This window comes from Hypanus sabinus, chromosome 3, assembly GCF_030144855.1.
Source record: "Hypanus sabinus isolate sHypSab1 chromosome 3, sHypSab1.hap1, whole genome shotgun sequence".
Taxonomy (NCBI): domain Eukaryota; kingdom Metazoa; phylum Chordata; class Chondrichthyes; order Myliobatiformes; family Dasyatidae; genus Hypanus; species Hypanus sabinus.
The window spans coordinates 95,174,198-95,200,672 of NC_082708.1; the positions used below are offsets into that span (position 1 = coordinate 95,174,198).

The 26,475-nt window shown below is 43.5% G+C and overlaps 1 pseudogene; it reads right to left on the reverse strand.

The window, feature by feature from the left end:
* The window catches only part of LOC132391525 (calcium uniporter regulatory subunit MCUb, mitochondrial-like), an 83,264-nt pseudogene that overhangs the window by 15,892 nt on the left and 40,897 nt on the right, over nucleotides 1-26,475 (reverse strand).

Sequence of the window (26,475 nt, forward strand, 5' to 3'; positions counted from 1 at the left end):
ACAGTCAGCCATTCTTGCCTGGCGTGTGGTGTCAGGATTAGTCTCCTTTCAGATTAACCAGGTCATGGTATGAATGTTCCTGACTTGACCCTTGTTTTTTTAGTTACAAGGCCGAGTGGCCAATGCTAAACCCGGCACGGATGGAAAGCCTGCTCGGGGGTGGGGTTGGCCTGACTTGGATTCGAACTCGGGAGCCTTCTCCCCTGAGTCTGGTGCTGATGCCATTGCACCACCAGCTGGCGTCAACAAATGATGAAGTACAGTTTCCAAACGTGACAGAACCTCATACACAGTCAGTGTTTAGTGAGATGCTGGTTTTGTAATTCTGATCAATCTGTTTCTCTCACTCCACATTACTAAAACTAAATTGTCATTATCGTATTGCCATGGAACTGCCTGCTCTATTTCCTACATTACAATAATAACACTTCAAAGAGACTTTAATTTGTCATTAGTTTTATAATTGTACAGCCAGTTTTTACAAGAAATATACAACTTTTTCACTGGAACTGGAGTAGAGGTGAGCTGTGTTCAAAGTTCAAAGAAAATGTATTATTCAAGTACATATATGTCACCATAACCATGAGATTATTGTAAGCATACTCAATAAATCCAAGAACAATAACAGAATCAATGAAAGACTGCATCTAACAGGGTGGACAACCAATATGTAAAAGATAACAAACAATAATAAAAAAGAAAAAATAATAATAATTAAGCAATAAATATCAAGAAAATTAGTTGAAGAGTCCTTTAAAGTGTGTACATTGGTTGTAGGAACTCTTCAGTGATGAGGCAAGTGAAGTTATTTCCTTTGGTTCAAGAGCCTAATGGTTGAGGGGTAATAATTGTTCCTGAACCTGGTGGCGTGAGTCCTGAGGCTCCTGTATCTGTGGCTGATGGGGATTGTTGCCAAACCAATTAGGGTCTGCAAGTGAGGAAATCAAGGATCCAATTGCACAAGGAGCTATTAAGGGCAAGGTCTTGAAAATATTTGATCAGATCTAAAGAGCTTATAGTATTGAACGCCGAGCTATGGTCAATTAAGAGCATCCCGATGTATATATCTTCACTGACTGGATATTCCAGGGTTGAGTGAAGAGCCAATGAAATAGCATCTACTGTGCGCTTGTTGTGCCATTAGGTAAATTGGAGCATAATCTAAGTTGCTGCTCCGGTAGGAGTTGATGTGTTTTATCACCAACCTCTCAAACACTTCATCACAGTAGATGTAAGTACTACTGGACAACAGTCATTGAGGCAGGTTATCATGTTCTTCTTTAGCACTTATACGATTGAGGTCTACTTCAAGCAGATGGATAGTTCAGACTGCCGAAGCAAGAAGTTAATGATACTGGTGAGCAATCTTGCCAGTTGGTTAGCACAGGTATTTAGTACCCAGCCAATACCCGATCTAAGAAAGATGCTTTCCAGGGGTTCACCAATGAAGGATATTCTCACGTCGACCTCAGAGACTGAAATCACAGGGTCATCAGGGCTGTGGGAATTTGAAATGGCTCCTCCATGTTTTGATAGTGAAAGTGAGCATAGAAGGCATTGAGTTCTTCTGGGAGCAAAGCCATATTGTCACTGATGTTGCTCGATTTCACTTTGCAAGAGGAAATAGCATTCAAGCCCTGTCACAACTATCGAGCATCCGCCATTGATTTAAGCTTAGTCTGCCCGTGAGACGCCTTTCCAGAGATCGCACATGGACCTCTTGCATCTTACTTTGTCGCCCGACCTAAGTTCCTCTGATTTGGTCCTCAGCACATTGCAGATCTCCTGGTACATCCAGGGTTTCTGGTTGGGGAAGACTCAATGACTTTGTGGGGTCGCACTCGCCCATGACTGTTTTTATAAAGTCTGTGACAACCATGGTGCATTCATTCAGATTCATGTACGAGTCCTTGAACACAGCCCAGTCCACTAACTTGAAGCAATCTCATAACTGTTCATCTGCCTCTCGCAACAACCTCTTTGTTATGCTTATCTCTGGATCTTTGCTCTTCAGCCTGTGTCTGTATGTAGGTAAGAGAGGGCAGCCGTGATCAGATTTACCAAAACACAATTTGAGAGGGAACGGTAGGCATTCCTTATCTTAGTATAGCAAACTCAAGTCTAGCTAGCATTGCCTCCATCAGGGTCTCGGCCTGAAACGTCGACAGCGCTTCTCCCATTAGATGCTGCCTGGCCTGCTGTGTTCCACCAGCATTTTGTGTGTGTTGTTGCCCAACTTAAGGGTGCTTTTTGCACAAAAGGCACTTTCAGACAGGATTTATTCAACATCTTTCATACTCTTCACAGACTGTTAAATAGAAGCAAATTAAGTGCTTTTTATTAGAAACATAGAAAACCTACAGCACAATACAGGTCCTTTGGCCCACAAGGTTGTGCTGAACATGTCCCTACCTTAGAAATTACTACGCCTACTTATAGCCCTCTAATTTTACTAAACTTTATGTACCTATCTAAATGTCTCTTAAAAGACCCTATCGTATCCACCACCGTTGCTGGCAGCCCATTCCACACACTCACCACTCTGAGTAAAAAAGCTTACCCCTAACCTCTCCTCTGTGCCTACTCCCCAGCACCTTAAACCTGTGTCCACTTGCGGCAACCATTTCAGCCCTGGGAAAAAGCCTCTGACTATCCACACGATCAATGCTTCTCATCATCTTATACACCTCTATCAGATCACCTCTCATCCACTGTCGCTCCAAGGAGTACTTTCTATACACCTTTCAAAACTTCCCCTCAATCCCCTGAAAAACTACAACTTTTTCACTAGGATCATTGTTATGCAAAAGAATTCTTCAGGAATGATGCATGCAGAGAGTGAAGAATATCATGAGATGCAGGCATGAGTAACATTTCCAAATCCAGCTACAGACCCCAGTTGGTTTGGATTGACAACATTTCCTCCACATTCCGCATTAGCACAGGCACCACAGGGCTGTGTACTTAGCCCCCTACACCATTCACTCCATACTTATTGAATGTGTGGCTAATCACATCTCCAATGTCATATTTAAGTTTGTTGATGACATCACTGTTGTTGGCCAAATCAAAGGTGGTGGCAAATTAGCGGGAGATTGAAAATCTGGTTGAGTGGTGCCAAAGCAACCTGACTCAATGTCAGCTAAACCAAAAAGCTGATTACTGACTACAGGAGGAAGAAGCTGGAGTCTATGGGCAGTCCTCATTAGATGATTGGAGATGAAGAGGTTCAGTAGATTTTAGTTCCTTGGTGTTAACATATCAAGAGGATCTGGCCTGGGACCACACACGTGTCATTCCAAAGGCAGCAAAACAGTACCTTTACCTTTTTTTTTAATAAAAGAAGTTTGTACAGATTCTGCATGTCACTAAAAATCTCGACAAACTTCTATAGATGTACAGAATCTAAATTGGGTCTGGTATAGAAACACCAATGTCCAGGAACAGAAAGGGGTGGATACAGCCCAGTTCATGGCAGGCAAAGCCCTCTCCACCATTAAATACATTTATATGGAGTGCAGCAACACAAAGCACGATCCAGGCCATGCCCTCTTTTCAATACTACCCTTAGGTCCCACACCAGCAGGTTGAGTTATTTCTCTACAATCATCAGCTTCTGAAATGTCGATAGTTCAATAAGCACTACACTGAGCTGATTCTATGACCTACAGACTCACTTTCAAGGACTCTTTACAACTCACGCTCTCGTATTATTTTTCTTTTTGCACAGTTTGTCCTCATTTGCATATTGGTTGATTGTCAGTCTTTGTATAATGTTTTATAAAATTTATAAAACTCCAGTATTTCTTTTTTCCTCTATGAATACCTGCAATGTAGTGAATCTCAAGGAAGCATATGGTAACATATTTGTACTTTAATAATAAATCTACATTAACTTTAAACTGGTCCTGGTGTCCCACAATACAGTTCTGCCCTGTGTATTAATGACCACAGATAACCATATCTGAATTAACCAATTGGGACAGTGCAACAACAGTCGGTCAGCTTTATTTGTGAAAAGAAAATGCTCCAAGTAAACACAAGAGCTTTTGCAGATGCTGGAAATCCACAGTAACACACACAAAACTGGAGGACACCTGATGCAATTATTGATGGTAATTGATCAGCCATGATCTCAAAATGGCGGTGCAGGCTCGAAGGGCCGAATGGTCTACTTCTGCACCTATTGTCTATTGTCAATATTGCCTGATGGCCTGAAATGTCGGCTTTTTATTCCTCTCTCTCAATGCTGCCTGACCTGCTGTAGTTCTGCCAGCAGTTTGTACACGTTACTGAACTTATTAAGTAACTTGCCTCTGAACTAGAATAGAGCATTACTAAAAGAACAGGAAAACAGTCAATGCCTATAATGCTGTAGTAAGGTAGAAAACGATAAGTTATTCAAAATATACTGTTGACTTACCATCAGATGAAGCCAGAGTGTTGTAAAAGGTCACTACGCATTGTCTCAGGTGAATGCGAGATTCTGAGTCCTTTTGCTGCAGAACACAAGAGATTACACGTGAGACATCTTACAACAAGTCCAATAGAATCTAAACACTTGGCTGCTAAGATTAGAGTGGATTTCAGATAGTTTATGATAAAAAATATATTTAAAATTTAGAAAGAGTGATTAAAGATGAGACAATAGGCCAGTAATTTAAAAACAGAGCAAAACTACTTTGATCATCAATGAGGTAAAAATTAAATGGTCTTCTCTCTGACACCAACCTACGGCGAACCACAGTCCTTATATAATGATCAAGAAATGAGTATTGCTATTTCAATCACTGATTATAAACCTTTACCTTAAACACCTTTGTCTATTATCCTGGAACTTCTGCCTTGTTGATCATTAGGATCCTTGTGTTAGTCCAGGAATTGTGGCACTGGACTTCAGAGATAATGAGGGGCGACTTGTCATAAAAGATTGCTGCTTCCCTCTCCCCTGTGTTTTCCCTCTCCATGGCAATCTTATAAGCAACTGTTCTGCAGCTGCCACACAGGGAGCTAGCTCCCTTATGATCTGATTACCTGGCTGCAGTTAGCATAACATTGTAGCTCTGCTCACCACATTTGGGAAGGATGCATTTACCTTGTTGAGCACTCATTTTATATGCTTCTGTGAGATCGTTTCGCCTTTTTCTAAACTCAGAGTGTACACACTGAGGTAATCATGTGGTTGTAATTAAGCCTACTTTGACCTTACCCATATAACATAATTGGCTTCCTAAGAATCAATCTCATGAAGCTTGGCTGCATGCTCTTGTAATCATATCCCCTTTTAGAGAGGTAGGCCAGCCCTATACTCCAGGAGCAGTCTCACCCTATATAATAGACAATAGACAATAGGTGCAGAAGTAGACCATTCGGCCCTTCGAGCCTGCACCACCATTTTGAGATCATGGCTGATCAATTACTATCAATACCCTGTTCCTGCCTTGTCCCCATATCCCTTGATTCCCCTATCCATAAGATACCTATCTAGCTTCTTCTTGAAAGCATCCAGAGAATTGGCCTCCACTACCTTCCAAGGCAGTGCATTCCAGACCCCCTCAACTCTCTGGGAGAAGTAGTTTTTCCTTAACTCTGTCCTACCCCTTATTCTCAAACCATGCCACCATCTGGAACATATTTCCTGCCTCTATCTTGTCCAATCCCTTAATAATCTTATATGTTTCAATCAGATCCCCTCTCAATCTCCTTAATTCCAGCGTGTACAAGCCCAGTCTCTCTAACCTTTCTGCGTAAGACAGTCCAGACATCCCAGGAATTAACCTCGTGAATCTACGCTGCACTTTCTCTACAGCCAGGATGTCCTTCCTTAACCCTGGAGACCAAAACTGTACACAATACTCCAGGTGTGGCCTCACCAGGGCTCTGTACAAATGCAAGAGGATTTCCTTGCTCTTGTACTCAATTCCCTTTGTAATAAAGGCCAACATTCTATTAGCCTTCTTCACTGCCTGCAGCACTTGCTCATTCACCTTCAGTGACTGATGAACAAGGACTCCGAGATCCCTTTGCATTTCTCCCTTACCCAACTCTACAGCATTCAGATAATAATCTGCCTTCCTGTTCTTACTCCCAAAGTGGATAACTTCACACTTATTCACATTAAACGCCATCTGCCAAGTATCTGCCCACTCACCCAGCCTATCCAAGTCACCCTGAATTCTCCTAACATCCTCATCACATGTCACACTGCCACCCAGCTTAGTATCATCAGCAAATTTGCTGATGTTATTTTTTATGCCTTCATCCAAATCGTTAACGTAAATGGTAAACAGCTGTGGTCCCAATACCGAGCCCTGTGGCACCCCACTAGTCACCACCTGCCATTCCGAGAAACACCCATTCACCGCTACCCTTTGCTTTCTATCTGACAACCAGTTTTCTATCCATGTCAATGTCTTCCCCCCGATGACCTGAGCTTTGATTTTACCCACCAATCTTCTATGTGGGACCTTATCAAATGCCTTCTGAAAATCAAGGTACACTACATCCATTGGATCTCCCTTGTCTAACTTCCTGCTTACATCCTCGAAAAACTCCAACAGATTAGTCAAGCATGATTTACCCTTGGTAAATCCATGCTGGCTCAGCCCAATCTACTATCTAGATATGCCACTATTTCATCTTTAATAATGGACTCCAGCATCTTCCCCACCACAGATGTCAGGCTGACAGGTCGATAGTTCTCTGTTTTCTCCCTCCCTCCTTTTTTAAAAAGTGGGATAACATTAGCCATTCTCCAATCCTCAGGAACTGATCCTGAATCTAAGGAACATTGGAAAATGATTACCAATGCATCCACAATTTCCAAGACGACCTCCTTTAGTACCCTAGGGTGCAGACCATCTGGACCTGGGGATTTGTCAGCCTTCAGTCCCATCAGTCTTCTCATCACCGTTTCCTTCCGAATGTCAATCTGTTTCATTTCCTCTGTTACCCTATGTCCTTGGCCCATCCATACATCTGGGAGATTGCTTGTGTCTTCCTTAGTGAAAACAGATCTAAAGTACTCATTAAATTCTTCTGCCATTTCTCTGTTCCCCATAATAATTTCACCCAATTCGTTCTTCAAGGGCCCAACATTGTTCTTAACTATCTTCTTTCTCTTCACATACCTAAAAAAGCTTTTGCTATATTCCTGGCTAGCTTGCGCTCGTACCTCATTTTTTCTCCCCGTATTGTCTTTTTAGTTAAGTTCTGTTGTTCTTTAAAAACTTCCCAATCATCTAACCTCCCACTCACATTAGCTCTATCATATTTCCTTTTTTTTTAATGCTATGCAATCTCTGACTTCCTTTGTCAACCACTGTGGCCCCTTTCCCCCCTTTGAATCCTTCCTCCTCTGGGGGATGAACTGATTTTGCACCTTGTGCATTATTCCCAAGAATAATGCTATTCCACTGTCTTTTCTGCTGAGATATCTGTCCAGTCAACTTTGGCCAGCTCCACCCTCATGGCTCCATAGTTTCCCCTGTTCAACTGCAACACTGACACCTCTGAGCTGCCCTTATCCTTCTCAAATTGCAGATAAAAGCTTATCATATTGTGATCACTACCTCCTAATGGCTCCTTTACTGCGAGATCGCTTATCAAATCCTGTTCATTACACAACACTAAATCCAGAATAGTCTTGTCCCTGGTCGGCTCTCGTACAAGCTGTTCCAAGAATGCATCCCGTAGGCACTCTACAAACTCCCTATCCTGTGGTCCAGCACCAACCTGATTCTCCCAGTTCACCTGCATGTTGAAATCCCCCATAACTACTGCGACATTACTTTTGCCACATGCCAATGTTAATTCCCTATTCAACTTGCACCCAATATCCATGCTACTGTTTGGTGGCCTGTAGACAACACCCATTTGGGTCCTTTTGCCCTTACTGTTCCTCAGTTCTATCCACACAGATTCTACTTCTCCTGACCCTATGTCCCCCCTTGCAAGGGACTGAATCTCATTCCTCACCAACAGGGCCACCCCACCCCCTCTGCCCACATTTCTGTCCCTACAATAGCACGTATACCCTTGTACATTCATTTCCCAGGTCTGATCTCCCTGCAGCCATGTCTCCGTTATCCCAACAACATCATAGTTACCCATTCGCACCTGGGCTTCAAGCTCATCTGCCTTATTTCTGACACTTTGTGCATTCAGATATAGAATTTTTAGCCTATTTCTCCTCTCTCTGTTTGAATTGCTGCCTATTGTGCTTAACCCAGCTCCCCGAACTCCCATTGGGCTATACGCCCCTAGAATTTTGTTGTCCTTCCTAAATTTACTTATTCTTTCAACACATTTAGCTCCATGTTCCATCAGACCATCCCTCTGTACATGAGTCCTCCTTATCACTTGTTCCACCCCACCTTCCTCTACTACACACTTAATATTCCGGAACCGTGTAGTCCCCACCTGTCCTTTATTCTTCCTTTCGCTATCCTCCCTCACATTCTGGATCCCCGCCCCCTGCAAATTTAGTTTAAACCCCCCCAAGAAGCACTAGCAAACTTCCCTGCAAGGATGTTAGTACCGCTCCAGTTCAGGTGTAAACCGTCCCTTCGGAACAGATCCCACCTTCCCTGGAACGAAGTCCAATTATCTACAAACCTGAAGCCCTCCCTCCTGCACCATCCTCTCAGCCACGTATTAATCTTTATAATCCTTCTGTTCCTTGTCTCACTCGCACGTGGCACAGGTAGCAATCCTGAGATTGTTACCCTGGAGGTCCTGCTCTTCATCTTCGCACCTAACTCCCTGAACTCTCTATGCAGGACCCCCTCACTCATCCTACCCATGTCATTGGTCCTGACATGGACCACAACATATAAATGCAACAAGATGTAGACGTGAGATTTTACAGCTGCTGAAAATCTTGACTAATGCACACACATGCACGCGCACACGCACGCACAAAATGCTGGAGGAACTCATCAGGTCAGGCACCACCTACAGAGGGAAAGGAACACTGATATTTTAGACTGAGGCCCTTCATCAGGACTGGAAGGCAAAGGGGCAGAAGCCAAGTAAAAGGGGGAAGGAGCGGGGAGAAAAAGGAATGATGAAAGAAGTTAGTAGCGGTTAGATGGAAGAGGCAAAGAGAGAGGGGGGGAAGAGAGAGGGGGGGAAGAGAGAGGGGGGGAAGAGAGAGGGGGGGAAGAGAGAGGGGGGGAAGAGAGAGGGGGGGAAGAGAGAGGGGGGGAAGAGAGAGGGGGGGAAGAGAGAGGGGGGGAAGAGAGAGGGGGGGAAGAGAGAGGGGGGGAAGAGAGAGGGGGGGAAGAGAGAGGGGGGGAAGAGAGAGGGGGGGAAGAGAGAGGGGGGGAAGAGAGAGGGGGGGAAGAGAGAGGGGGGGAAGAGAGAGGGGGGGAAGAGAGAGGGGGGGAAGAGAGAGGGGGGGAAGAGAGAGGGGGGAAGAGAGAGGGGGGAAGAGAGAGGGGGGAAGAGAGAGGGGGGAAGAGAGAGGGGGGAAGAGAGAGGGGGGAAGAGAGAGGGGGGAAGAGAGAGGGGGGGAAGAGAGAGGGGGGGAAGAGAGAGGGGGGGAAGAGAGAGGGGGGGAAGAGAGAGGGGGGGAAGAGAGAGGGGGGGGAGAGAGAGGGGGGGAAGAGAGGGGGGGGAAGAGAGGGGGGGAAGAGAGAGGGGGGAAGAGAGAGGGGGGAAGAGAGAGGGGGGAAGAGAGAGGGGGGAAGAGAGAGGGGGGAAGAGAGAGGGGGGAAGAGAGAGGGGGGAAGAGAGAGGGGGGAAGAGAGAGGGGGGAAGAGAGAGGGGGGAAGAGAGAGGGGGGAAGAGAGAGGGGGGAAGAGAGAGGGGGGAAGAGAGAGGGGGGAAGAGAGAGGGGGGAAGAGAGAGGGGGGAAGAGAGAGGGGGAAGAGAGAGGGGGGAAGAGAGAGGGGGAAGAGAGAGGGGGAAGAGAGAGGGGGGAAGAGAGAGGGGGGAAGAGAGAGGGGGGAAGAGAGAGGGGGGAAGAGAGAGGGGGGAAGAGAGAGGGGGAAGAGAGAGGGGGGAAGAGAGAGGGGGGAAGAGAGAGGGGGGAAGAGAGAGGGGGAAGAGAGAGGGGGGAAGAGAGAGGGGGGAAGAGAGAGGGGGGAAGAGAGAGGGGGGAAGAGAGAGGGGGAAGAGAGAGGGGGAAGAGAGAGGGGGAAGAGAGAGGGGGAAGAGAGAGGGGGAAGAGAGAGGGGAAGAGAGAGGGGGAAGAGAGAGGGGGAAGAGAGAGGGGGAAGAGAGAGGGGGAAGAGAGAGGGGGAAGAGAGAGGGGGAAGAGAGTGGGGGAAGAGAGTGGGGGAAGAGAGAGGGGGAAGAGAGAGGGGGAAGAGAGAGGGGGAAGAGAGAGGGGGAAGAGAGAGGGGGAAGAGAGAGGGGGAAGAGAGAGGGGGGAAGAGAGAGGGGGGAAGGGAGGGAGGGAGGAAGAAAGAGAGGGAGAGAACAAACAACTCCTGGGTGGTTGGGGTCCTGATGATGGATGCTGCTTTCCTGTGACAACACTCCATGTAGATGTACGCATTGATGGGGAGAGCTTTACCCATGATGGACTGTGCTGTAAACACAGCTTTTTGTTGGATTTTCTGATCAAGGGCATTGATGTTTCAATACTATACTCTGCACTACACATCTTGAGGGGTTTGTCAAGATCTTAAATGTCGTGCCAAATCTTGGCAAACTCTTAAGTCGAGGCACTGCCCTGCTTTCTTTGTAATTGCCTTTACGAGATTGGCCAGGACAGGTCCTTCAAAATAATAACACTGAGGAATTTCAAGTTGCTGATCCTCCAATGAGGACTCGCTCACTGACCTCTGGCTTCCAGCTCCTGAAGTCAATAATCTGCTTAGTTTTGCTGTTATGGCAACATTCAGCCAGATTTTCCATCTCTCTCTCCTATGCTGATTCATCGCCACCATTGATTTGGCCTATGACAGAGGAGTCACCAGTACATTTGGCCTACGACAGAGGAGTCACCAGTACATTTGGCCTATGACAGAGGAGTCACCAGTACATTTGGCCTATGACAGAGGAGTCACCAGTACATTTGGCCTATGACAGAGGAGTCACCAGTACATTTCAATATGATATTGGAACTGTGCTTAGCCTCACAGTCATACATGTAAAGTGAGTAGAACAGGAGTCTGAACACATAGCCTTGTTGTACACCTGTGCTGATGAAGATTGTGGAGGAGATATTATCGGCAAGCAAATTGACTGCGGTCTGAAAGTGCGTAAATCAAGGATCCAATTGCACATGGAGGTATTGAGGGTAAGATCTTGAAACTAATTGATTAGTTTTGAGGGGATGCCAAGCTGTAGTTGATGAGCACCATCCTGATGTACGCACCTTTGTGGTCCTGATGTCAAGGTTTGCGTGAAGAGCCAATGAGATGACATCCCTGTTGCTCCAGTAGGCAAACTGAAGCAGATGCAAGTCGCTTCTCAGTCCTCACCAACCATTCGAAACACCATCACAGTGGACAAAAGTGCTGTTGGACAATAATCATTGAGGTAGGTTACCACATTCTTCTTAGGCACATTGAAGCAGGTGGGGACTGCAGACCACCAAAATGAGATGTTAAAGATCTCAACAAACATACCAGTCAGTTAATTAGCACAGGATTTTAGAACTTAGCCAGGTACCCTGTCTAGCTCAGATGCTTTTCTTGAGTTCAGCCTCCCAAAGGCTGCTCACATGACAGCCTCAGAGACAGAAACCATAAGATCATTGGGGCTTTGGCAGTCTGCGATGGTTCCTCCATGTTTTGTTGGTCAAAGCAAGCACAGAAGGCATTGGGCTTATTTAGAAGTGAAGTGCTGCTGTTGTCTATGTTGCCTGATTTAACTTTATAAAAAATGATAGTTTTCAAGCCCTGCTACAATAGTAGAGCATTGTTCACTGATTCAAGTTGAGTCCAGAATAGCGAGTTCACTCATGAGATGGCTTTCCAAAGATCGAACCCCAGATTCTCCCGCAACTTTCTCAGTCACAAAACTTGAATGCCTCTGATCGCATGGTTCATTAGGGCTTCTGGATGCAGAAGACTCTGAATAATCTTGTGCGGATACAATCACTTACAACTGTTTTAATAAAGTCCATAACAACCATGGTGTATTCATTCGGATCCACAGATGAGTCCACTTCAGCGTACATGACTGAATTGAAGAAATTATCTCAGTTCAGTAATGGTCATAATGATGCACTGAGAGATCACTTAGTTTGTCAAATCTTACAAGAAAGTATTCACAAACTGCTCCTAACTGAAGTATAACTCACATTTAAAAGAGCAGTTGAAATTGCTGTATCAATGGAAACAGCAGACAGAAATCAATTTGCAGATTGATTTGCAGTCAAGAATGCAAGTTAGCTTGAACAAAATTGCAGCTTAACAGAAACTGGCCTGGCCAAACAAATTGTGTTACCATTGTGGCAGGGGCTCACATAAACCATATCAATGTAGGTTTAAAGGCAAAACTTGCAGAAAATGCAACAAAGTAAGACACATACAAAGAGCATGTTGAACAGTCAAAAACAAATGAACAGGTCAGGGAAAAGAAAGAGATAAAAAGTCAAGAAGTGTTGATGAAAAATCTCATTATGATGAGAATGACACAGGACTGAGTAGCCTTGAGATTTACAATTTGAAAACTAATAATAGACAGGCAATATGCCTTTACATCAAATGTGAATGGCAAATTAATTAACATGGAATTGGACACCAGCTTGGCTGTTTCAGTCAGTCCAGAAAATGAGTTTGAGTGACATTTCAAAGATACTGAACTGACGCCTGCAGATATCCAAATAAGAACTTATGCTGGAGCAAAGGTTGTTCCTGTGGGAATGACATTGGTAACAGTGAAATACAACTACCAACAAGCCATATAAGAGGGCCAGCACTGTGGGGCCATGAATGGCTGAGACAACTACAACTTAATAGGAAATACATCCACCATTTGTATGCTACATCCCCTGCAAGAGAGTCAACTTAAAGCAAATTAAGGCAGGCACTGGATGATGCCACAGCAGTGTTCAAGGATGGCATTGGAAAACTCAAACATAACAAGGGTAAATTGTTAAATGAAAATGCCACACCCAAGTTTTACAAAGTTTACAGGTTCCCTTATACTACCCATGGTAAAGTAGCCAGTGAGCTCGATTGCATGAAGGCTGAAGGAATTCTTTCCAAGGTTGAGTGGAGCTCATGGGCAATGCCAGTAGTCCAGTAGCCAAGAAGAATGGGTCTGTAAGGATCTTTGGTGATTTTAAAGGTCATCATCAACCAAGCACTTAAGGTAGGTCAATACCCTCTGCCCAGGATAGGAGATATCTTCACGAACATTTCTGAAGAAAACACTTTGTGGACTTAGTTGAGGCTACCTACAGATAGGGATAGAAGAAGAGTCTAAAGTGCTTTTCACCATTAACACTCACAAGGGGCTTTTTTGTTATCATAGGTTTATTTTTAAGTAGCATCTGCACCTGCACTCTGGCAGAATGCTATGGATCATGTGCTGCAAGGCTGCCCAGGCACTCAGTGTTACCGGGATGACATCATTGTTACCAGTAAGGATGACAAGGAACATCTCCAAAATCTCAAGATAGAGTTAGAAAGTTTAGAAGATTATAGACTTAGAGCACAATACTTCAAGTGTGAATTCTTTAAAACAAGCATCACATTCTGTAGTCACACCACTTTCACCCAAAAATTGCAATAGTGTGCTGAAAAAATTCAAGCAGTCATCGATGCCTCAAGTGATGCGTCACAATTGCAGTTCTTTTTAGCCAAACATAACTACTGTACTCCACCCCTTGAACTCATCATTACAAATCACAATGAAATGGCGATGGGCAACGCAGTATGCAGTGGATTTCAAAACAGCAAAGAATACAGTGACTTCAGACACTGTAATCACATGCTATAATCCACATCTTCCAGTGAAACTTGCCATGCACTGTTCAGGATGTCCAACAAGTCCAGAAGAAAGGTGAAGGTGAACTCCAGAGTAGTTAGAACCACTTCCTGCAGTCCCAGAGTCAACTCCTACAACCACCCTGGAGGATGCCCCAGAATGTAAGGTTGTTCTGCCATCACGTCTATCCTGCCAAGCAGAGTCACCTCCTCCCCCGACAAGAAAGACATGATCCTCCATCGTGCTTAAATCTTTAGAATGGAATGGAGCAATTTAGAATTTACTAAGCTTGATGTCTAAAAAAAGTTGAATTATACTGGATACCGCGTATATAGTTGAGATGCATTCTCTATTGAGTTGGAGTTTACAGCTAAGCAGGGAGTAGTGTTGTGTACTTAACGTTTCAGTAATATTTGAGTAATATTGTAAATATATTGTTTGATGAAGCATTCTTCGTTGTTTACATAATGTATTGTGAGTTACATGTTAAAGTACATAAGCACCTGACTTAAAGAACAAATTAAGACTTGCATCTATGGGGTCCCTTGTCTTCCTTTCAATCTGTTTTGTGTTTTGGAGTAACACTAACCACATCATTTTATACTTGTAATAACACAGAAAGATGCCATTAATAACTTAAAATAAAGACTATCTTGGCTGATGGAAGGAAATGACAATGAAGGATTTTGGTTCAAATATACTGCCTCAAGACATTTTCTCATTGCTTGGCTAAAAAAAAAAATCATCAATAAATACCATCTCTTCCTTCCTGTAACTGACAGTACATCAATCACTATTGGCATTGTAATCAAGTATAGATCATTGTTATACCGAGCACTTGCTGCGAACAAAGTTGTTACTCTTTATTTCCCAAGATAATTCAGATAGTTTAGCAGAAAATCTCTTCTAGAATGATTTAAGTGCAAATTTAGAAAAAAAAGTCTTAATGTTAATGAAACATAAGAGTGAGTGTGTGTCTGTTTGTCTGTGTGTGCCTGTCGAGTGCCTGTGTGTTTGTGTGCACGCACGCACATGTATGCTTGTTGAAGTTAACTTGCTGCATATTTAATTACTCCCTCAAAGATTTAATATAGTTTCAGTCCCTCAGCTGTCAAACTAACATAACACAATGGAGGAGAAGCAAAGGGCAAGAGAACAACGCGCAGACAACAGATCGAAATGCAGTGCTGGAGGTGGGGGGGGCATTCCTCTAAAAGAAATGGATCCATGTATTCCACTTCCTCCCACTTTAGACTAATGCAGCTATTTCCCTTTCATTAACCCATGTTGCAAATAAACATGCTTTCACAATAACACAACTAACTTCACAGTTCTAAAGGTTCAGTCTTTTGGGTGGTGCTCTGTTTCTTTCAGGGCAGAATCTCTGGACCTGTGGAGTGGCATCAAGTTTGGTAGGTGTCTTGTCCAAGATAACATTCTCAGTTTCCAGTGTCACGTCGCTGTCAGTAACATCATCACTGAGAAGCAAGGCTGGTGGCTGTAAAGTTCCATCTTGTTGGATGCAATCGACTCAGGTGTGCCCTTCTGTTGAGCATTCAGTATCTGGTCTGCATGACATCTACACGTCTGATCTCCAACATCCAATTCATGTAATTATCTTACCAAGCATCCACTTGTCTTCTTGGTAATCACACACTAGGACTTCCTGTCCAATCCCAAAGCTCCTTGCTGATTCACTTGGCAACTGGCTGAACTGTTTATTCTGCACTTCACTCTGTAGGTCTGGTTTCAGGAGGTTTATTAAGATCTCAGATTTCTGCTAATCAGCAGCATTGCAGGTGTTTGATTTGTCATTGCATGAACAGAGGTCGGATGCATACAAAGCAAATATCCACCTTGTACTGTAGAGAATTGTCATTGTCCATCGCTTTAATGGACTTCTTGAAGGCTTAGATAAACATAGAAACATAGAAAATAGGTGCAGGAGTAGGCCATTCGGCCCTTCGAGCCTGCACTGCCATTCAGCATGATCATGGCTGATCATCCAACTCAGAACCCTGTACCTGCTTTCTCTCTATACCCCGATCCTTTTATCCACAAGTGCCATATCTAACTTCCTTAGATGTGCAGAAGGCATTTGACAAGGTGCCACACATGAGGCTGCTTACCAAGTTACGAGCTCATGGTATCGGAGGAAAGTTACTGGCACGGTTAGAGCATTGGCTGATTGGTAGGAAACAGTGAGTGGAAATAAAAGGATTCTTTTCTGGTTGGTTGCCAGTGACTAGTGGTCTTCCGCAGGGATCGGCGTTAGGACTTCTTTTTATGCTGTTTATCAATGATTTAGATGATAGGATAGATGGCTTTGTTGCCAAGTTTGCAGAAGATACGAAGATTGGTGGTGGGGCAGGTAGGAAACAGGTTTGAGGAAACAGGTAGGCTGTAGAAGGACTTAGACAGATTACAAGAATGGGCAAGAAAGTGGCAAAAATGAAATACAATGTTGGAAAATGTACTTTGGTATAAGTAATAAATGTGCAAGGCTTTTGACCCTCTTGCTTACCTTCTCGAAGAACTGCAAGAGATTTGTCAGATATGCACTAATCCATACTGATATCCCAAATCAGAGCATGTCATTCTCACTGTCGGTAGATCCTGTAACTGAGAATTCCCTGCAGCAATTTACACACCACAACTTCACACTCATCTGCACGTCAGGTTTGTTTGTCCTACTCTTTCCCAGCCATAGATGAAACAAAAATTCATAGCTCCTCAAATGATTGGACAATTCATCAGGTCAGGCACTGGGGACTTTCCTACCCAACTATACTCAAGGCCTCCAATACTTTCTTCCTGCTACTTCATGTGTGCTCCAAGACAACACTACTCATTCCCCCCATCTTCCTTAGTTTCAATCATTTTCTCCACAGAGAAAAATATTCATTAAAATTCTCTCTCATTTCCTTCGGTTCCACACGCAGCCACGATGATCTTCAAGGGGACCTTCTCTCTTCATAGCCACCCTTTTACTCTCACTATATCTAACGTCCTGGGATTTTCCTCAGCTTCCCTGCCAGATCCTTCTCATATTTGCTTTTCCTCTCCTAACCTCTTTCTTAAATGCATTCCTATTGTTCTTGTAGTCAACAAGAAATTCCCTAGTTTCCAAATGCTTAGGCGCAGTATATGCTTCCCTCCATTTTCCTAATCAGAGCCTGAATATCTCTTGTCAGCCAGGGTGCCTAAAACCCACACCCTTGCCCTTCACTCCAAGAGGAACACAAGACCATAAGGCAGAGGAGCAGAATTAGGCCACGTGGTCCGTTGAGCCAGCTCTGCAGTTCCATTAGGCTGCTATATTATCCCTCTCAACCTATACTCATGCCTTCCCTCTGTAACATTTCACGTCTTGACTAACCAAGAACCTATCAACATAGGCGCCGAGATCCAGGCCCTTGAGCTCTTGACATCGCACTTTTAAAGGCCTCCCACTTGGTCACACACTGATGTCACATCTAATGAAGCCAATCTCAAACTCATAAGAAGCTGTTTTTTTTCCTGTGGTAAATAACTCATACCGGCTGTTTAAAGAAGAAAATGTAGGTATCTACAAGGCACAGGTCAAGATTAGAATAGAATACTCCTAATTTTTAATGGATCAATGCAGCTCCAACAACATTCAATTCTGACATGTTTGAGAGTAAAGCAGCCTCAGATTATCTATGAAAAGAGCAAACCTCCTCAGAAACTATCTAGCCTCCTGCCTCAGCTATGTTGGGTTCCATCAGAATTCTCAGAGTTCAGTGGAAACATGTCATCTTTGACCTCGAGTTCCTAAGAAATGTAAAGCTCTAAAGCTGGTGGAAGGGCTTTAAAAAATATCCATTGCTCCACTTGTAGCACTGTCAGCAATTTCTTATTTCTCCACTGCTTTCTGATTCTGTACACAGCCTTCAAATTTAGCTTCTCCATATTTCGCAAGCTTGTGACCAACAAAGTCGGCAACCATTCAAGAAATGACTGGCTCCACTTTCTTCATGGTAATTCAGGGTAGGCAATAAATGTGGGACATCCCAAAATCTCACAAACTAAATTTAAAAATTATCAATCATAGCTCACCTCCCAAAACAATCTAACATATTTCCTTTTTGTCAGACCAACCAGAACTTTCAAGAAAGTAAGTGTAACATTTTATTGAATTTGGTAGTTTGTGCATTTTATGGTATTGGTACTAGGCTGCTGCTCCACCACAGAGACACACATTTCCTGTCTTTAACAACACTTATCTGATAACAAAAACCAATGCGAATATCTCCTCCCAATCCGATTGGCAGACAGAGTTGCTGATCTCTATAAACCTTTAGAAAAGATTTATGAAACATTTCTAACTCCATTCCGGGAATATCATCACATCTGCACTGTGCTATGAATCTACACAGATCTTGTAACTGAAATGGTTTCTTTCATTGTAAGAATCACATGTATTTTACAGCAAAGATATTAGAAATTTTGCAGAACCCATCAATAAATTGTTGATATAGATGAACATTTATGCATAGTTATGCAGACAAAAATATAGATGAAGCAACAAGATGATTCAGCTGTTACTAAAATTAAATGGGCTAATTATCATTCCTTTGGTTCAAGACTGTACTTGGCTCCATGTTAATAATGCCTGAAGCTGTTTTGTCTCATCCTTTTAATCCGGGGCATCATAACTTGGCCCCAATGCCTGGAAATATTTTGATCACCACATTAAATTATGGGCACAAATCTGACAATATTTACTGTTCCATTGTCTTTATCACCTTGCACTCTGCATTTAAAATTCGAAGTGTAAGTAAATGTTCTTTATTTTTATTCAGAGATACAGTGTGGAATAGGCCCTTCCTGACCTACAAGCTGTGCCACCCAGCAACCCACAGCAACCCTGATTATACACTAACCTAATCATTGAACAACTTACAGGGTTCATGGCTTCATCATATTTTTCGTCATTAACGTACCCACTCCGCCTTTGAATTGTGGGAGGAAACTGAAGCACCTGGAGGAAACCACAGGGAGGAAGAACTGACACTGAGATTGAACTCTCAACTCCGATGCCCGGAGCTGAAATAGCTTTGCTCTAACCGTTACACTACCAAACAAGCAAAATTCCCAGGTATAAGTGGAGAAGTCAAGTCTTCCCTGCAAGGAGGCTTTGAGATCTTGAATCTTTCCCTGTGAAGTTTGGAAAACAGTATCTAGAGCTTTACTCTGGCACATGAAGGAAAAAGCCTGCCCAACACCATATGGCTACAATTTGTATTTTAATGTTTAAAATATTTCCTTGTTTCTCATTCCAGTGGATTTGATTTTGGAGGAATTTGCAGTGCTGACTAAATATAATGCCATGTGTCCGAGGAAGCTCTATAGACCAAGCGATGTGCGTACATGTAAATAAATTATCTGCTGTTGCTAAAACCCATGGGATTCTTTTTCCTGCTCCCTTAAAACTCACTGGAACTCCCTTTTAAATGTGTGAGTTCAGTGAAAGCTTATTATATTACTGCGTAACAAGGGAAAAAAATACATTAGGAGATTAATACGAATAACCTTTCCTTACACTAAAACTTTTGTGCATGGATAATCACCCAACCCATCAACCCATTGTTGATCAGAAAGAACAAAAACAATCATTGAACAGGAATAGAGGCAGCCATTTTGTGAGACTGTCCTTACAGCTGCCATTTTGTGAACTGTTTGATGAACTGATTCTTACTCTGTGATAATTTAATCAGAGCAATTAGACATGGCACAAGGAGTTTCTACTAATGATCTGCAAAACCTGAGTCCATTCTCAGATAAGAATCTGTTTATTGTGTGCATAAGTAATCTCATCATCTGAACACAGTGTCTGGGTGACCCTGTTTAACTGGTTTGGAACAGCCAGAGCTGAATAGAACAAGTCACCCAAGACATGAAGTTAAAGGCAAAGGCCATAAAACAACATGGCTACACCCAATTGGAATCTGACTGACACATCCAATGACATCGAGCTAACAAGCATCCTAGATTTACCTGATGAGGAAAAGTATAAAAATAGAGGACTTTGAGAGCTATCGTGACAACTCTCTGGAGACCAATCCAGAGTAGAGGATGTAGAGGACCCCACGTCAAACGCGTGGAGGTCACAGTAGGACCTGAAAGAACACCTGCCTGGCCAGAATAGACCTTTTCCCCCAGGTTATCTTTTCTATTTGTTGACTGTACCTGAAGGGCCAGGGACATTTAGTAGATGTGTACACAGGTATTCAGTTGTGTAAATTTAATTGACAGTAAATACAGATTCTTGCTGTGCTAACTAATCATTATTACCAAGGGGTAGTCCTTGTAACACCATCTGTGCGTTTGTTACTGTGTTTATAAATCTCACCACACCCTGCCCATCCCACACAGTATGACTCACTGATTCAGGTGGCACAACCTGTGTGATTGACTTTTCATTTCAGAGTGCTGGAACTGCCTTCCGGACTCTATCCTTCCTGTTGCTAGTATCTAAATACTAACTGCTGCATTCCCACAGCTCACTTGAACCAATTGGAGCTCAGTTCACATCTGTACCTCTAAACTACACCACTCAGTGAAGGTCAGGTTCACTACTGCCACTGAACAGAGGTTTTCTACAAAGTAATAACGCAACTTGACTAACTTAGCTCAGCCTATGGGCTACAATAGCTGACTTCAGCACCTAAGGCCAAGTTGATGGAGTTACTCTTTCCTGTCCTAATGCAATTACATATGCAACATCAGTGATGTTCACTAATGTCAAAAAAGCAGCAGACGCTCATGGAGTCACAGAACAATATAGCACAGAAAATGGCCCTTCAGCCCATCTAGCTTGAGCAGAACTACTAATTTGCCCAGTCCCATCAACCTGCAGCCAGAACATAAACCTCCATAACCCTCCCATCCATGTACCTATCCAAATTTATCTTAAATGTTGAAATCAAACCTGCACCCATCACTTGTACTGGCAGCTTATTCCACACTCTCACTACCCTGAGTGAAGAAGCTCCCCCCATGTTCCTCATAAAAATTTCATTTTCACCCTTAACCCATGACCTCAATGGAAAAAGCCTGCTTGCATTTACCCTTTCTGTACCTCTCATAATTTTGTACATCTCTATCAAATCTCCTCTCAATCTTCTACGTTCTAGGGAATAAAGTCTTTACCTATTCAACCTTTCCCTATAACTCAGGTCCTGAAGACCCAGCAACACCCTTGAAAATCTTTAATGCACTCTTTCAATCTTATTTACATCGTTCCTGTGGGTGGGTGACCAAAACTGTACACGGTACTCCAAATTAGGCCTCACCAACATCTTATACAATTTCAACATAACACCCCAACTAATAAATACATTGTACTAATACAATGACCTATGAAGGGAATGTGTCAAAAGCATTCTTTATGAGCCTATATACCCCTGATGCCACTTTCAAGGAATAATGGAGCTGTATTCCCAGATGCCTTTGTCTACCACACTGCTGAGTGAAATACCGTACACTGTGTAAGACCGACCCTGGCTGGTCCTCCCAAAATGCTACATCTCATACTTGTCTGCATTAAATTCCATCTGCCATTTTCCATCCAGTCCAATTCCTGCTGCAAGCTTTGATAGCCTTTCTCACTGTCCACTACACCCCCAATTTTGGTGTCACCTGCAAATTTGCTAATCTAATTTATTACACTACCATTGATATAAGTAGATGAAAAACAACAACTAGTGCAGAACTCCACTAGTCACAGGCTTCCAGTCAGAAAGACAACTATTACCACTACACGAGGAGATCTGCAGATGCTAGAAATTCAAGCAACACACACAGAATGCTGGTGGAACGCAGCAGGCCAGGCAGCATCTATAGGAAGAAGCACGGTCGACATTTCTGGCCAAGACCTTGTCAAAAGCCTTGCTGAAGTCCTGAAGTCCATGTAGACAACCATCCACTGCCTTGCCTTCATCAACTCTCCTGGTAATTTCCCCCCAAAATACGTAATCCAAGACTGGCTAGACACGACTTACAATGCACAAAGCCATGTTGACCATCTCCAATCAGTTCCTGTATGCCGAATACTTATATATCCAGTCCCTTGCTTCCAATAATTTTCCCACTACTGATGTCAGACTCACTGGCGTATAATTTCCAGGCTTATTCTTAGAACCTTTCGTAAATAATGGAACAACACTAGCTATCCTCCAATCCTCCAGCACCTCACCCATTGTTAAGGATGCTTTAAATATCTCTTCTAGGGCCCCTATAACTTCTGCACTAGCCTTGCAAAGGGTATGAAGGAACACCTTGTCAGGTGTTCACCCTTATCCACCCTAATTTCCCAAGACAGCAAACACCTCCTCTTCTGTCATCTGTATATGGTTCATTACATCTGTATATGGTGGTTTTCCTCATTTCTTTATGCTCTGTACACATTTGCCAGAAAACCACCTGGCCAGGTGGTTCCATCAGAATTGGCCCTTCTCCATGTTAGAATCCCACTCTAAGAACCATACCTATCCTTCTCCATAACTACCTTGAATCTAATGGCATGATCACTAGATACAAAGTATTCCCCACACTAACTTCTGTCACTTGCCCTCTCTCACTCCCTAATAGAAAATCTAATTTCACAAATTCTCTCATTGGGATTCTATGTATGAATTAAGGAAATGACCCATAAACACATTTGACAAACTCTTTCCCATCTAGTCCTTTTACAATATGGGAGTCTGAGTTAATGTAGAAAGCTAAAATCACCTACTATAACAACCTTATATTTCTTTCAACAGTCTGATCTCTCTACAAATTTGCTCCAATTTCTGAAAACTGTTGTGCAGTCTATAATATGGCCCCATTAACATGGTCATACCTTTATTTCAGTTTTATCCATAAAGCCTCACTAGATGAGCTCTTCAGTCTTTCCTGTCTGAGCTCTGCTGTGACATTTCCCCTGACTAGTAATGCTTCTCCTTCCCATTTAATGTCTCCCACTCTAATACGTCTAAAACACAGGTACCCTAGAACACTCTGGTGTCCTATCCCTCCTGCAACCAATCTCACTAATGGCTACAATATCATAATTCTATGCCCTATGATCAATGCCCTAAACTCATCCATCTTTTCTACAATTCTCCTAGTATTGATATATACACAGCTCTGAATATTAGCCCACCGCGCTCAAATTTTTGACCCCTGACCTTATATGTAGGCTTAACAACATCTTTCCTCACAACACCTCACAATCTGCTCTGGCAGTCTGGTTCCCATTCCCCTGCAACACTAGTTTAAACCAACCCATGCAGCATTAGCAAACCTTCCCACTAGGATATTAATTCTCTTCCAGTTCAGGTGCAAACCGTCCCTTCTATACAGGCCCCACCTTCCCTGGAAGAGAGCCCAATCATCCAAAAATCTGAAGCCCTCCTTCCTGCACCAACTCCTTAGCCATATGCTAAACTGTATGATCTTCCTATTTCTAGCCACACTAGCACGTGGCGCAGGTAGCAATCCTGAGATCACAACCCTGAATGTCCCGTACTTTAATTTAGCACCTAATTCCCTGAACTCATTTTGCAGGATCTCGTCACACCTCCCCCCCCCATGTCTTTGGAACTTGATCGTTGGCTGCTCACCCTCTCACTTAAGATTGCTGTGGACTCAATCTGAGATGTTCCAGACCCTGGCACCCGAGAGGCAACATACCATCTTGGAATCTTGTTCTCATCCATAGAATCTCCTCCCTGTTCTCTTAACCAATGAATCTCATATCACTACAACTCACCTCTTCTCTCCCCTTCCCTACTGAGCCACATTCAGTGCCAGAGACCCAGCTTTCACCTGCTAGGTCATACTCTGCAAAGCAGTATACCTGTTGTTGAGCTGAATGGCCATTGGATACCCCATACAGGCTGTCCATCTCCTTTCCCCTTCCTTACAGACATCCTATTACCTGTGTCCTTTCTCCCTCCTTTACCCATCCTGACAGTCATCCAGTTATCCATGTCATGCAGCTTGGGTGTAGCTACCTCTCTCTACAACAAATAAATTCTTCTCAGGCTTCCAGGATATACAGGGAGGTAAAACAGGATCTCGTGCTTTCCAGGTGTACTTGATGAATAAACTCCTCTCGGGCTTCCCGCAGGGGATAGGTATCGATTATAACCAACATTTCGATGACAAACTCTGCCATCCCTGAAGAAAGTGGCAGAGTTTTCACTGAAATGTCAGTTATAATCACTCATTGCTATCTTAGGTAAAATGTATTGTGGGCATTCTACCATTGCATTCCTTTACAGAAAGTGCTAAGCTTGTTGCTAGCTTCACAAGTCAAAGACACATATACCCCAAAGAGTCAATAATGTGATGGTGAAAACTTATAAACTAAAGCATTAATTAAAAGCTCCAAAATGTTCAATGTTTGGCAATATTTTAATAGAATTAACTGTTCTTAGATTGTAAGCACTTTCTAATCTTTTAGACTGCTTGGAATCTAGGGAGAGCTAACTATTTGAAAGCACAATTGATGTGATGGTAGGAAGCAGAGACTGATGAACCTCCCTTACACTTCCTCACCTGTCTATCTGGTAAGGAGAAGCAGTAACAGAGAATCCCTCATTCTGTTGCCTCTCCTCTTTCCCCTTCTCCCATGGTCCAATGTCCTCTCCCATCAGATTCTTCCTTCTTTAGTCCTTTACTTATTCTACCTTTCCGCTCCCACCCTTTTACTTTATTCTCTCCCCTCACCCACCCACCTTCCCCCTCACCTGATTTCACCTATCACCTGCCAGCTCGTAAACCTTCCTCCCCCTCACTTCCTTCCCCTTCCTGATAAAGGGTCTGGCCTAAAATATCAGATGTTTTTTCCTCCCTTGCCTGACCTGGTGATCTTCCAGCATTTGGTGTGTGTTGTTGACTGATAGTGGGAAGTAATTTCTCAGACTGGGGGCCCTTGATAGCGGTGCTCCCCAGGGGTCAGTACTAGGGCCCACTGCAATCTGTCATCCTTGTCAATGATTTGGATAGAATGTATAAAGTCTGGTTACTAATTTTGCAAATGACACTAAACTAGGGGGTGTTATTGACTGTGAACATGATTTACAGAGGGATCTTGATGAGCTGGGTAAGTGACAAAAGGAGTTCAATTCAGGTAAGTGCGCAGTACTGCATTTTGTGAAGACAAATGAGGGTAGGACTTTCAGAAAGAAGAGTGTTTTGGAACAGAGCAACCTAGGAAGGCAACTACACAATTCCTTGAAAGCAGCATTGCAGGTAGACAGTGTGACGAAGGCTACTGGCACACTGAGGTGGAGGGGGGGGGGGGGGGTCTTCATCAGTCAGGACACAGAGTGTAAAAGTTGAGATGTTATGTTCAGTTGTTCAAGATGCTGGTGAAGCAGCATTTGGAACACTATGCTCTGTTCTGGTCACCTGTTACAGTAGATACTAATAAGCTGGAGTAAGTACTGAGGATGTTTACAAGTAAATTGCTAGACTCAAAGAACTAAGCAACGGAGAGAAGCTGGGTGGATTTCTTTGGAATGTGGTAGAATGACAGGAGATCTTATAGAGGTAGGTAAGATAATGAGGTGCCGAGATAGGATCAATGTGCACAGTCCTTTTCCTAGGGTTGGTGAATCAAAAACCTGAGGACATAGGTTGAACCTGAGACATAACTTTCTTCACCCAGATGGAATGAGTATTCCATATACTCAGTATATGGAATGAGCTGCTAGAGTAAGTGATTGACGAAGGCATATTTGCAACATTTAACAGGAACTTGGACAGCTAAATGAATAGGAAAAGTTTAAAGGGATATGGCCAAACATAGGCAAACAGGGCTAGCTTAGATGGGAATCTTGGCTGGCACAGAGCAATTGGGCCATGAAGCCAGTTCTATGGTGCATAACTCTGCAATTTTAGATACATTTAGACATTTGAAAGCTTTGAACAGTTTTGGCAGTCAGTAACTCTGGCCACACGGTTTAACCAACCAGCAAGGTACTTCTGCGTGGGGTTCTCAGGCTAGCCCTGTGCTTCCAGTGCTCCTCAGGGATGTACTGATCTTTGGTTGCACTGGGGAGTAGACTGCCACTGCTAGTAAATGCAGGTGAGAAAGGGAGCTCGCTGAGGTCCCGCAAACTTATGAGGCTTGTGGACTATAAGCCATGTACTACCAAGTTAGGCCTAGAGGCCTTCATATCAACTAACAGGGGCATTACAACTAACTTTGCTACTTGCATGGGCATTGGCTGAGAAGGGTAGTTATGGTGTCAAAACCCAACTTAAATAGAACAGTTGGGTGCAGACTCACACAGCACTAAGAGAGGGAAGATCAGTAGGAAGGATAGAGACAGAGTCAGGATGCTACAGAGCCATTCTCTTCCCTGTGAACCCTTTTGGAAGGAGGAACAAGAGTATGTTCAATGGAGTGTCCTTGGATTGGAAGATGACCTTGGAGTGTTTGGTGGTGAAGTGCTGGGCTTGCTGTCCTTTCACTTGTCTTAACTCTTCCCTTACATCCACCCACACCATCCCTCCCCCCAACTGCAGGAGGAGAAGTTTCTGCAACTCTGCCAGGAGTTT